Source organism: Lissotriton vulgaris, chromosome 1_1 (genome assembly GCF_964263255.1).
Source record: "Lissotriton vulgaris chromosome 1_1, aLisVul1.2, whole genome shotgun sequence".
NCBI classification, from domain to species: domain Eukaryota; kingdom Metazoa; phylum Chordata; class Amphibia; order Caudata; family Salamandridae; genus Lissotriton; species Lissotriton vulgaris.
Window position 1 is genome coordinate 1,991,796,154 of NC_141685.1, and position 12,959 is coordinate 1,991,809,112.

The window sequence follows — 12,959 nt, forward strand, 5'->3', positions numbered from 1 at the left end:
CTTAGTTGTGTGAAAACTACACTTCTCTAGTCGTACATACAACTGATGTTCTTTCAGGCGCTGCAACACCTGCCCAACATGGACTTCGTGTTCCTCAACAGTATTAGAGAACACAAGGATATCGTCAATGTAGACTATGACGCTCAAATCCAAATATTCCCTCAACACCTCGTTAATAAAAAACTGAAAAGCAGCCGGTGCGTTACATAGCCCAAAAGGCATAACGCAATACTCATAGAAGCCGAATTTGGTCCGGAAGGCAATTTTCCATTCATCGCCTTCACGGACACGAATCAGATGGTAAGCACCTCTGAGATCAAGTTTAGTGAATACCGTTGCATGCTTCAGTTGATCAAGTAACACAGGTATCAAGGGAAGAGGGGACTTGTTCTTAATCGTACCATTGTTGAGCGCTCTATAGTCTACACATGCCCGAAGGCCACCCTCCTTCTTCGGAATGAAGAAGATGGCCGATGACACTGGCGACGAAGAGGGATGAATAAATCCTTTCTCCAACATCTCTTCGATATAGTCCTTCAGATGCTGTTCTTCAGGGCCAGACAAAGCATAGACACGACTACATGGTAGCGTAGCACCTGGCATCAAATCAATTCGACAATCGAAAGGGCGGTGAGGGGGAAGTTCTCTAGCCTTCCCTTTATCAAACACTTCACTAAAGACCGAATAGGATTCAGGGACCCCTGTCTCCTCTTTACTGCTCCCACCAGTACCCACCGCACAAGTCAATGGTGTTATCCAATCCGTGGCTACCTTAAAACAACATTGTAAGCAGTGAACTGTGTCAAGAGTCACTGTTCTCCTTATCCAGTCTATTTTGGGATTATGTGTCTGCAACCACGGTACTCCCAAAACAACCCCAAAAGAAGGAGCATCAATCAAATCGAAACCTATTTCTTCCGAAAGTCCATTATTACAGATCATGCACATGGGTTCAGTCTGCCGTGTGATCGTACCAGAAGACAATTCAGTGCCGTCTATGGCACACACTGGCTTAGGCTGTTCTTTATAAACCCAGGGGACACCCATCCTTTCTGCTAACTTGATGTCCATGAAGTTCCCAGTGGCACCGGAATCCAATAATGCTGAAACAGGAGCCCTATGGTTGTTTGAGATAACCAAACAAACCGTGATGGTAAAGTGTCTTGGAACCCTCTTCACTATTCCGGGTATCTGATAAGGTGTACATTGAACCTCGGAGTCCTTCACCACTGCTTCCCTATGCACACAAGCCACAGCCTTGCGAGAAGGTACATTGAAAGGTTTTACAGGACATTCCCTAGCATAATGTCCCCCATGTCCACAATATAAACACAGATTATTAGACCTACGCCTTTCCTTCTCTACTGGACTCAAGGGTCCCCTTACTCCACCTATCTCCATCGGTTCAGGTGTCTGTCTCAGTTCCCCCCCAGAACCCCGTAACTCACCCCGAATAGGCAAGGGTCTTGATACGAAGTGTCTAGTTCTTTCTCCCTTCCTCACTAACAACCTGTGAATCAACTTCACAACCAGATCAATAAACTCAGTACAATCCGACGGAGGATTAACCACCTGGGATACCACATCTTTTAATTCTTCACATAACCCCTGATAGAATAACGAGGTTCTCTTATCTACGGGCCAATGCATCTCAGACACCAATCTATTGAAGGTAGACACATAAGTAAGTAAATCTTGTTTACCCTGTCGTAATTTCAATAGCTCAGCATCACTAGCTTGCATAAACGCATGTTTAGCGAAAAGGCCATGCATCAGTTCCTTAAATAAGTCATAATCATTTAACACAGGGTCATCATTCTCCACTAAAGGCACAGCCCACGTGGCAGCCGTCCCTGCTAAATAAAAAATCACAAATGCCACTTTGGCGGAATCATTAGGGAAGGCTGTAGGTCTGCACAAAAAATGGAGATGGCACTGATTCATAAAGACTGCAAATTTATTCGAATCCCCCGTAAAGCGTTCAGGAATAGCTAGAGGAACAGGAGTAGGAGTAGTGACATTAACAGTCATAGGAGCGGCGCTACTTCCAGCTCCTCTATCACACTGGAACGTAGCGGGTTGCAGCAAGGGTTTTCCCATTCCCCAACTCACCCTGATCTCGTGACCTAGCTGCATTTAACTCCTGTCGTAACCCCTGGTTCTCTTGTTTTAGGTCCTGCAATTGCGTCTGCAATGCAGTAGTAGCTCCCATTAATTCCTGCATAGTAGGGACCCTCTCTTCCTGCCCACTATCATCAGCCTTATCAATATCCATCCTCGCTCGGGCAGCGCAACTTTTCGTGGGCTTGGTTTTCTGTCAATTGTCACCCACTTGGAACCACGCTGCAGGAGCGACGATAATCCCAACCCTCTACCCCCGCACAGACTGCAGTCCACAATATATATACCACTACACCCTACAGCCTGAGCCAGGGGAGAGGGAAGGGTAAAAATAATAAACCAGGGGAAGAGGAAGGCTTCAAAGGACCCAGTATGTCTCCAGCTCCCTTTATTCTCGAGGGGGAGATAGAAGTAACCTCTCACCCTGCAGAAGAGAGACAAAAAGAAAAGGACAATGATAAGAATCACCCCCGAGTTCTTTCTCTATGCGCATACCATAATAAGAACCAACAACAACCCCTTCTCCTTCTTACCCGATGAGGGCTTCAGCAGTCCTTTATAGGAGACTCCGTTCTTCTTTGACTTGACTGGAGCCTTCATGTGTAAATACGATACTAGGATCGACTCCTCTTATCGTTGTGAGCAGTAGGGGAAAAAGTCTTCAGACTGAAAAAACCCCTTCCTAGATGATGCGTGCAAAATGAACATCCCACTTCCCGAAATACCCGAAAAGACAGTGGCCACAAAAACGAAAAAAAGAAACAAACGCCGACTCGCAGCCGGTCCGTGAAATCACCTCAATCACACACAAGGACGCCGATAGAAGTACAACACCCGGAAATGACTGCTCCGGTGTGTTTCCAATGTCCGCACGCAGCCGCGTACAGATCCCAACTCCAATCCGGAGCAAGTTTAGAGTCACTTGCTATGCTCAGCGCTCCGACGTCCTGAATAAGTATCCAGAATTCAAATGTTCGTTCGTAACAGAACGAAGCCTCGCTCTGTTGTCCGAAATAGTCCCTTGACGAATACACAAACTCTGCTGACAATCCCACACAGCACGGTCACAGGAAAGACAACGTGACCGGTAGCAAAACCAAGCAAGGAATGCCCAGTCCCGCTCCATTATATGCGGTCACATGGGTCAAGGAAGGGAGGAGTGTGACCAACAGCATGCGCACAGAGAGAGGACTAAGATGCAACCCAATCTAAATCCCAACATATTGCATGACTTTGCACGTATTATGCTAAATTAAGAAATTACTTAATATGAAGCAGTAAAGGATTTATAATAATTGGTAAGGGATGTGTGATGAACAGTGCCAGGAGTGTTTTTCACCCTTATTTCATTTTTGATAGCCTAGAGAGTGATAAAATTGAGCACATAATTCTTGTTCAGATAGCGTATAATAACATCAAATACATGATAAAATACTAAACCTTGTTTGTAGCCTAATCCCGAGATTACTTGTGGAGCTGTGCTATATCTCCTACATGTAAAAGATTCTTCAGCAGGTTTCCTACGAATCTTACTCCCACTGCTTTTAAAACAACCACAGGCAACTACTAACTGCAAAATTCCTTAATCGTCAACTGATGCATTAACAGGGAACTCTTGTATTTAGGCGTTATTATCCTCTCATGTCTATGTAGAGTAGGTACACCTGACCTACATTCCCTATAGAGTCTAGAACCAGTTCAGCGGGCCTTTAAGGCCCAGGCACAGTGCCATGTGCCCCAAGTGAGAACCCATCAACTCTAGATGAAGCTGTAGGAACCAGCGGACCAGGGTTGGCAGGAAATGGGTTAGGCAAAGGCATTTTCCTGAAGAAGTTGATCCGAGGAACAGGAGCTAAGAGGATTGGTCTGAAATAAGTATTCTCTGAAGCCCTTGGAGGGCGGAGGGGTGGGGGGATTGGGATTGGCTAGGTAGATTACAGGATCGAACAAGAGGCTGTTTTTGTTTGGGCTTAGATGCAGAACATAGCCCTCTCCAGTAAGATGTACAGAAGGGAGACAGGAAAGGCAAAGCCATTGATACACTTTTGCATGCAATAGGCAAAGAGTAGATGTTAGCTTGAGGGAAAGAGCCCTGGTGGAGAGGGCTCCATTGGCTGCACCATTCGAAAAATAGGTTAGGTCCAAAGAGACCCGGCAGGTGATGGAACACCAGGGAAGGGGAGGACTCTTCAGATTAATATCCTACATGGCACAATATACCTGAGCATCTTTCACAATGGATGCAACATTCCAATAGGGAAAGCTGAGCCGTGACTGCTGACTGGTGGACATTGACCATCCTGTATGACAAACACTAACAAAAAGTTTGGAATAAAAGTCCCTAAGGGAACATTGGGCAGGAGTAAGGGATCCACGGCCCAATCCAGGATCCAACAAAACCAAGCTGCCAATGCAGACGTGTACATGTCTACTTCCTGGAGCCCACAGTCCATCAAGGAAGTCTGAGGTGTCTCACAAAAGATCTGATCCTCTTGTGGATCCCCAAAACTTTACTATGTGAGAAAGTGGAGATGACCTTAAAGGACATGTTTGCAGGGTAGCTCTACATCAGACTGCAGTTTCACAGAGGAGGACAAGATGGCGTGTGGCAGTCGGTAAGTACCATTTATTTAACTTTCATTTATTTAAAATATTTGTGTTGTTTGGGGTGGACGGAGGGGTTGCTTTATAGAGGCTTTCGGACGGAAGGAATCTATTCTTTTGGGCTTGTAGGGGGCAGTGTTTATTTATGGGGTTTGGAAGGAGGGGGTGCTTTATATTGTTTTTGGGGGATATGGGGCACTTCGCTTGCCTCACCCTTTCAAAGATTGCCAGCCGCCACTGGCTCTGTCTTGGTTGTCTTGGTCAGGGAGATTCTTTAAAGTGATGCAGCGCAGCAACTAAAATTCTTTATAAATGATGTCACAATCCACTATCACACTTACCAATCAATACCAGGCCCATAAGAAACATGAGGTGAATAGATCATTATATGTTGTTAGATTTTAAGCTATAAACTATCTACAATAAACAAGACCAGCTTGTCATTTTAAAAAGTTTATTTTTTTTAAATTCATAATTGAATAATCTTTATTAACTCACTTTATTAAAATCAAACATTTAGTTTTATTAATTCAAGTTGCATAAACATTGGCACAATGTCTGCTGTCAAATTAGAATTGATCAAAATAATGAACTTAAGAAAACATAAATCATATTCTCTAAGTTAGTTTTCTAACCTGAAAGAGAAACAAATAATAAACAGTTGAATGCTTACAATCAATCCCAAGGGATTCGGACAGCGCTTCGCCCCTCTGGAAAAGACAGCCTCAAACCCTTCAAGAGAACCAATTTTATATCATTTTTGCTCTCAAATTTAACTAAATGTTATTATTTAGAAAAGTTCAGCACTGTGATTGGTTGATGGCTGTCAGGCCACCACAGCTACCAGTCCAGAGAATAAACGCGTCACCATGCCATTGTCCATAGAGTGACATCAGCTTCCGAACTTTGCAACTTTAAAAGTTGCCAATCTGACTTCCACCAAAAGCTCAGCAGAAATATGCCTGTCACTTCCTCGGCCTTGTAAAAGAACATCGAGAGCAGTCCATGAAAACAAGCTCCATTGTTAGAGCCTCTTTTTTTTTCAAAAGTCAGAGCCACAAGAAGTAAGTTCAATAAACTCTGTATGGAAAATTTCCAAACGTGTACACTTGGCTCCAGCTTCTGCTCAGTTCAGGCCGACCAACTTTTCTCCAAAAGCAAAGACTAGGCCTCATCTCACTCTTGAGCTTATATTTAAACAAACACAAAAAGAGTGATTAATTCAAGTAAAACAAACCCTTCTGTACCACCCAATCCCTTGCTAATTATTAATTAACCCACTAATAAAAAGACATTTAGCAAAAGCAAACATTTAAAGCAGCACATAAAATATCTACCATTCTTCATGTAATCCAGCTTTATGTTTCTGAAAGAATAAAAAGATAATTAAATGATACACAGACTGACAAACACAACATAGGACATACATGCAAGCACATGCCATGAATGATCAGCCGCATATTAATAGTGACAAAGACAATAGGACAGACATAACAAACAAGACAATATTAATCATGTGTTACAAAAACAGACTTGCAAATGCAACAAGAGCACATGTAATTAGTTTCCCGCGTGTATATGTGTGGTGCAAACTTAATCTAGGTTGTGTTAATTAAACAAATCATGCAACAGCTCATTAATTGATCAGTTCATGTTATGGGGAATTGAATACACGAGTCAGAATAAAATATTTTCTGAAGCCCGCTTCATCAACTCCCTCATCTGGTGATTTTAAAATCACCAAACAACACCCAAAAAAAAAAATTTAGAAAATGTTTACCCATTTTGGAGACAACACACACTGAATTCTCTCGATATTAGTTTCCCTAAACCCCTGTTTCAGCTGTCTGATTTTCTCTATCAAACTGAACCCTTCGCATTTCTTCTAATTAATATTCCTTTTCTTGTTCCTTTCTGAGTTTATAAATCCTTCTCTTTTCATTCTGATGCTTCCTCCTTTTGTGGCTCAAACAACTAATTTTTAGCAGCATTATCACTATAATAATGACAATTACTGGATAGAGCACTTTGCCTAATATTGATCTGCCAAGTTCTGAAAACCAATCTTTAATAGCCTCCATTCTCTTCCCAATTTTTTCGGTAAATGACTCTTCCTCCATAGGTTCTATTTCTTCATGAAAATGTGTAATGTTCTTAACAAGTAACTCTATATCCCGACTTTTGTCAGGTATATAAGTACAGCAATGTTGGACATGCAAGACCCCACAGACTCCACCCTCTTTTGCAAGCAGAATGTCTAATGCAAGACGATTCTGCATAAGCATACTTCTGGTAGCAACAAGTTCTGTGCTAACCAATTGAAAACCACTTGCAGTATCAGTTGACAACCTATCTACAATTGTGGAAACTTTTCTGATTTTGATTGAGTTCATAGCAATCCCCACCATAGGAATAACAGCACCAAATATGTCTCCCAGGATTTCCGTAAAACTTTCTCTTTTGTACCTATTCAGATTCAAGTGTTCACCAAATTCAAAGGTACCCTTTTCATTTCTGTCAACATGAAATATTTTTGGAAAGACCAGGCCAAGATAACATGTCCTGTACCAGTGGTCCGGAAGGCTAAAATATGCTTTATTACCACAAATAAAATAAATTCCAGGGAAAATTGGATCCTTTCCACCTTTGAATCCCCATCCCCCTACAATTCGATAAGTATCTTCACATTGACTAGCACCCACAAAAAGATTATCATATAAAGTATTATCTCTTCTGATGCAAAATTTACCACTAACTGGTTCATCTATATGAATCGCTGCATTAGTATTGACACCATTTAATTTAGCATCCTCTAACTGCCAATATTTAGATTTAGCATGTTTTAGCATTTCATTTCTTTTGTAAACAGCCCTTCTTTCCTCAACCATGTTAAGGAAAGTCTTTTCTTCAGCTCTCATTTTGCATGTTAAATTATTTCTATAGGCATATTCATAGTTTAGTTCATTAGTAACTAAAAAGAATTCCCTCATCTGCTTCGCAGGCCTTACTTTGTTTAAGCTATTTACAACTTTGAGATTTGCAAAAACCTCATCGAAGTCTGAGTAATAATACTCCAGACGACCAGTTTGACAAAACATGCTAGCAATCACACTACAGGTAATGCCATAAGTGAGAGGTAACATATTATAAGTCACCCCCTCAGAAACAGAAGCAGGTAATTTTACACACACATAGCAATCTTTAACATTCATTACTTTGACATATTCAGATAAAAGCCTTGAAAATGAATTTGTTGAAAAATCACCAATAGATCTATCTTGATGAGACTCTGGATCATGATTAATAACTCTACTGGACTTGCCAGCATGCTTCTCATGATTAGACTCTATTTTACTAGTTATATTAGTCTTGGATTTTTGCTTATTAACATCAAAAGGATAGACCACAGATAAAATTAACCAAAGTAAAATTAATAATATCAGACAAATTGAAGTCATTTTGCAACATTTTTTAAAAATTGAACACCTAGAAGTATCTGATCTAGGCATTTCTGAAAACAAAAATTTTAAATTCAAATGAATGTAAGTAACTAACTAACAAAATTATATCCCCCTTTAAAAAAAATGTTTTAAGATTTTTACCCTAAACAGTTTTTCTTCTACCTTGTGTCACACAATATGTATTTTTCAACTAAACAGAATTTCTTCGACCTAAAGTCACCTAACAAATTTTCTTCAGCCTTATGCCAGGAAACAAAAAGTTACCTAACAGATTTTCTTCAGCCTTATGCCAGGAAATAAATCCTCAACTAATTTCTAACAATTTTAATCCTTGTCACTTTCTAAAAATTCTTGACCACTGCTTTCCACCTCAACAATTGGTGGAATTACAATATAGGTCCACTCTGGGGACTTATATTTTTGATTTGGCCTAATTACTCTTTTTGTCTTGCGAGAGATAACCTCTATTTTCTTGTTTTCGCTCTCGTTTTTCTTTTCAAGTTCACTTCCTTGACTAGAAACTTTATTAATTTGTTCTTTTGATTTCTTCACTAGTTTGAATTTTAAATTGTCTTCAGGCCAAATGTCTCCTTTTCTCAAGACTTTTTTCTTTGGCACACATTCGTTACATTCAGATTTCCAAGCTCTTTTTCTGTATTTTCTTATTTCAGATTCTTCATCACTTTCATCAGTGTCTGTATCAGAGACTTAAAATCTGTACCTAGGAACTTCTTTACTCGGCTGCTTCACTCCATTTGAAACAATACCTTTACTGGTACTTGGTAATTCTTCTTCTTCTTCAGGAATCACCTTCAGCTTCCCAGCTTCAAGCTTTTTGTTTACAGAGTTACTTTGCCTTTCAATAGTATGGCTCAGATTTTCATCTCGCTCAGAATTTTCTGCTTCTTCTGAATCTCTCTTTTCTCTCAGAGACTCTTCTTCAAGCAAATCATCATCATCAACACCTCGATTTCCAGTTTTCACATCTTCTTTATTCAAGTTCTGACTCTCATCTAGATACTCTTGATGTGGATTTTCTTGTTGATCATCAGAATCAGAATCAGGATCATCTGGGTCTCTTTCTGAATCTAAATCAGCTGTTGTATCACTTTCTTGATCAGAATTTTCAGGAGGTGGCACACGAATTGTGTGGCTTGGATGAATCCACCTTTTCAGTCCTCTGCACTTTATTGCATTTGTTGTAATCAGAACCACTTGACGTGGCTTCTGCCACCTTGGGGATAAACAGTTCCTTCTTCGGTGAACCTTTGTCCTCACCCAGTCACCGGGTAGCACATCATGAGCTTGTACCTTTTCTTTTGAAATAATGTCAGTTCCCACCTGATGAAATACATAATGCACTACATCAGATTTTGGCAATATTCAATAATTGTGCTATCATTAATACTCATTAATTTGCCAACTGGAACAAATGCTTGCCTCATCACTCTGCCCATCACAATATCATGAGGGCTAAGACCTGTCTTTTTATCTGGGATGCTTCTTATTGATATTAGAACAAGTGGAAGTGCATCTGTCCACTTTATTCCTGTAGCATCACACATTTTTGAAAGCCTATTTTTGATTGTTCCATTAATCTGTTCAACAACACCTGATGCCTGTGGTCTGTAAGCACAATGCATTTTCTGTTTGATATTTAAGGCTTCACAAACCAATTCCATCAAACTGTTTTCAAAATGAGTTCCACGGTCATTTTCAATAGTGACTGGAAATCCATACCTAGGTATGATCTCCCTAAGAAGTAATTTTGCTACAGTAACTGCATTAGCATGACGAGTTGGGAAAGCTTCCACCCACCCATCTTGAAAAACAGACAAACAAATACCAGAACATATTGTAGACCATTATGCTTTGGCATTTCAATAAAATCCATTTGTAATCTGGTAAAAGGACCACCCTCCCGTCCTATGGTTCTCATGCTTACAACAACTTTTCTATTGGGATTCATCTGTTGGCAGGTCAAGCATCTCTGACAAAGTGACTCTGCAATTGTTCTAAATTTTACATTGAACCATGTTTCTCTAAATAATCTAACCATGGACTCTTTACCTATATGTCCTGGACCATGACACAATCGTGCCATATCAGCAATCATGCTGTCTGGCATTACAACTCTTCCATCTTTGTGTACCCAAATTCCATCTTCCTCTCTTGGTCTGCAATCACCTTTTAACCATGTGTTTTTCTCTTCCTCACTTGCCTCATCTTGTAAGTTTTTTACTTCCTGCCATGTCTCAACTACAGAAATTAGCATGAGAGAATTCATTGTGTGACTTTCGTCTTTTTCCCGATTGATTGCGTAATTGTTTCTGGCACAATATTTTGCCATTTCATCTGCAAAAGCATTTCCTTTGGTGATGTAATCATCACCTTTTTTATGAGCTGAACACTTCACTACTGCTATTTGTTCTGGTAACTGAATGCCATCAATCAATCTTTTAATCAATTTCGCATTTCTAATCGGTGTTCCTGCAGAAGTTAAATAACCTCTATTGGACCACAGTTGTCCATAATCATGAACAACACCATAACCATACTGACTATCAGTCACTATGGTTACTCTTTTGCCAACTGCATTTTCACAGGCTCGAATTAAACCAATTAATTCTGCAATTTGAGCGGAACGAATTCCATCCAAGGGTAAACCTTCAACAACATCTGAGACTGTGCACACTGAGTATGCTGCTCTCAGAATCCCTTCATCATTTCTCAAACAAGATCCATCAACAAAATATATTATGTCTGATTCAGGTAATGAAACATCGTTTATATCCTGTCTTGGTTTTGTGCAGTAATCTACAACATCCAGGCATTCATGGTCAATGTCATCCTCGTTACTTACCTCAGTAATAACTCCATCAGGTAATAATGTGGAAGGGTTCAAGTTCACGCACCTTACAATTGACACATTGTCTGAACCCAAAATTGTTTTTTCATATTTTGTCAGTCTGCTACTTGTTAAATGTTGAGTTCTACTTCTGGTAAGGAGAATCTCAACTGAATGAGGTACATATACCTTTACAGGAAATCCCATAAGGATACCCTCACTTTGCTCAAGACTTACACTTGTTGCGGCCACTGCTTTTAAGCAACCTGGCAAAGCTTTTGCAACAGGATCCAAAACAGCTGAAAAATATGCAATTGGTTTTCTCAAGTTTCCATGCCTCTGAATCATCACTGACAATGCACAACCTTCTCTTTCACTGCAGTAGAGTTCAAACTCCTTCTCATAATCTGGCATTCCCAGAGCAGGAGCTTCACATAAGCTCTTTTTTTAACTGCTCAAAAGCTTCTAGCTCAATTTTTGACAATTTGATTGGATCTTTTATATCTGCCTTTGTTAATCTCTGAAGTGGTTTTGCAATGACTGAAAATCTACTAATCCATTGTCGACAGTAACCAACCATTCCTAGAAACATTCTCACCTGTCTTTGTGTTGTCGGTGGTTGTATTGCTCGAATCATTTTGATTCTCTCAACTGTAACTTTTCTGGTTCCCTTTGCAATTCTGTGACCAAGATATTTCACTTCTTGTTTACAAAACTGCAATTTTGCTGGTGAGACTTTATGTCCCTCATCTGCCAAACGATTTAACAGGGTAATGGTATCAGTAACACAATTTTCTCGTGTTTTGGCTGCTACAAGCAAATCGTCAATGTACTGTACCAATGTGGAATTACCAGGCAATACTAGATCTTCCAAGGATTTCTTTAATAATTGATTAAAGATAGATGGACTCTCAGTATACCCTTGACACCATGCTAGGATCCTATTTTGGAACCTAAAAGCAACAATTTGCTGGCTATCTGGATGTAATGGTACTGTAAAGAAGGCATTACACAGGTCAATGACCGTGTACCATTCTGCATCATGTGGAATCTGGTAAAGAATTACTGCAGGGTTTGGAACAAATGGACAGCATGGAACAACTGATTAATTTTTCTTAAATCTTGAACAATTCTGTATGTTCCATTCGGCTTTTTAATACACATAATTGGTGAATTGCATGGGCTGCTTTCAATTTCTTTTAACACTCCTTGACTTATGAATTTTTCAATCACAGGAATGACACCTTCAATTGTCTCTGCCTTCATTTTGTATTGAGGAACATTTGGAAAATCAATTCCCTGTTTAACAGTGATTTTTACTGGATCAATGTTTTTCATAAGACCCATATCATTTCCTGTTAGGTCCCAAATTGCTGGATTAACTGGCTCCTTGAGCTCTTCTGGCAAATCATTTTTATCAAATACAGGAAATATCGGTGTTTTTTCTTCTTCCACCATTAGCATAGTCCATTTGTAAAGCCCATCTTCTTCTGCTGTTTGCATTTCAATGCCTTCTGGTGAGCAATATATTCTGCAATTCATTTTGCATAATATATCACGACCCAACAGATTCACAGGACTGCTGTCACAAACTAGAAATCTGTGTTTATCTTTGTAGTTGCCTATCTCCACTTTTACTGGATCTGTCAAACTTGTTTTAATTTGCTGATTAGCTACACCTACAACTTGAATGGTTTCACCCGAGAGAGGAAGGTTTTCTATTTCTGCTGATCTAACAGTAGAACGGGTAGCACCTGTGTCCACAAGGAAAGTGATATCTTTATCATTCACTTTACCATTAACAAATGGACCAGACTGATCTACCTCAAGAGTGGGTCCAAGTACACACTCTTCCTCCTCTCTCAGGCACCGTCATGAGTAATCCTCTGATAAATCACTCACCTCTTTGTCTTTTAACCAAAATT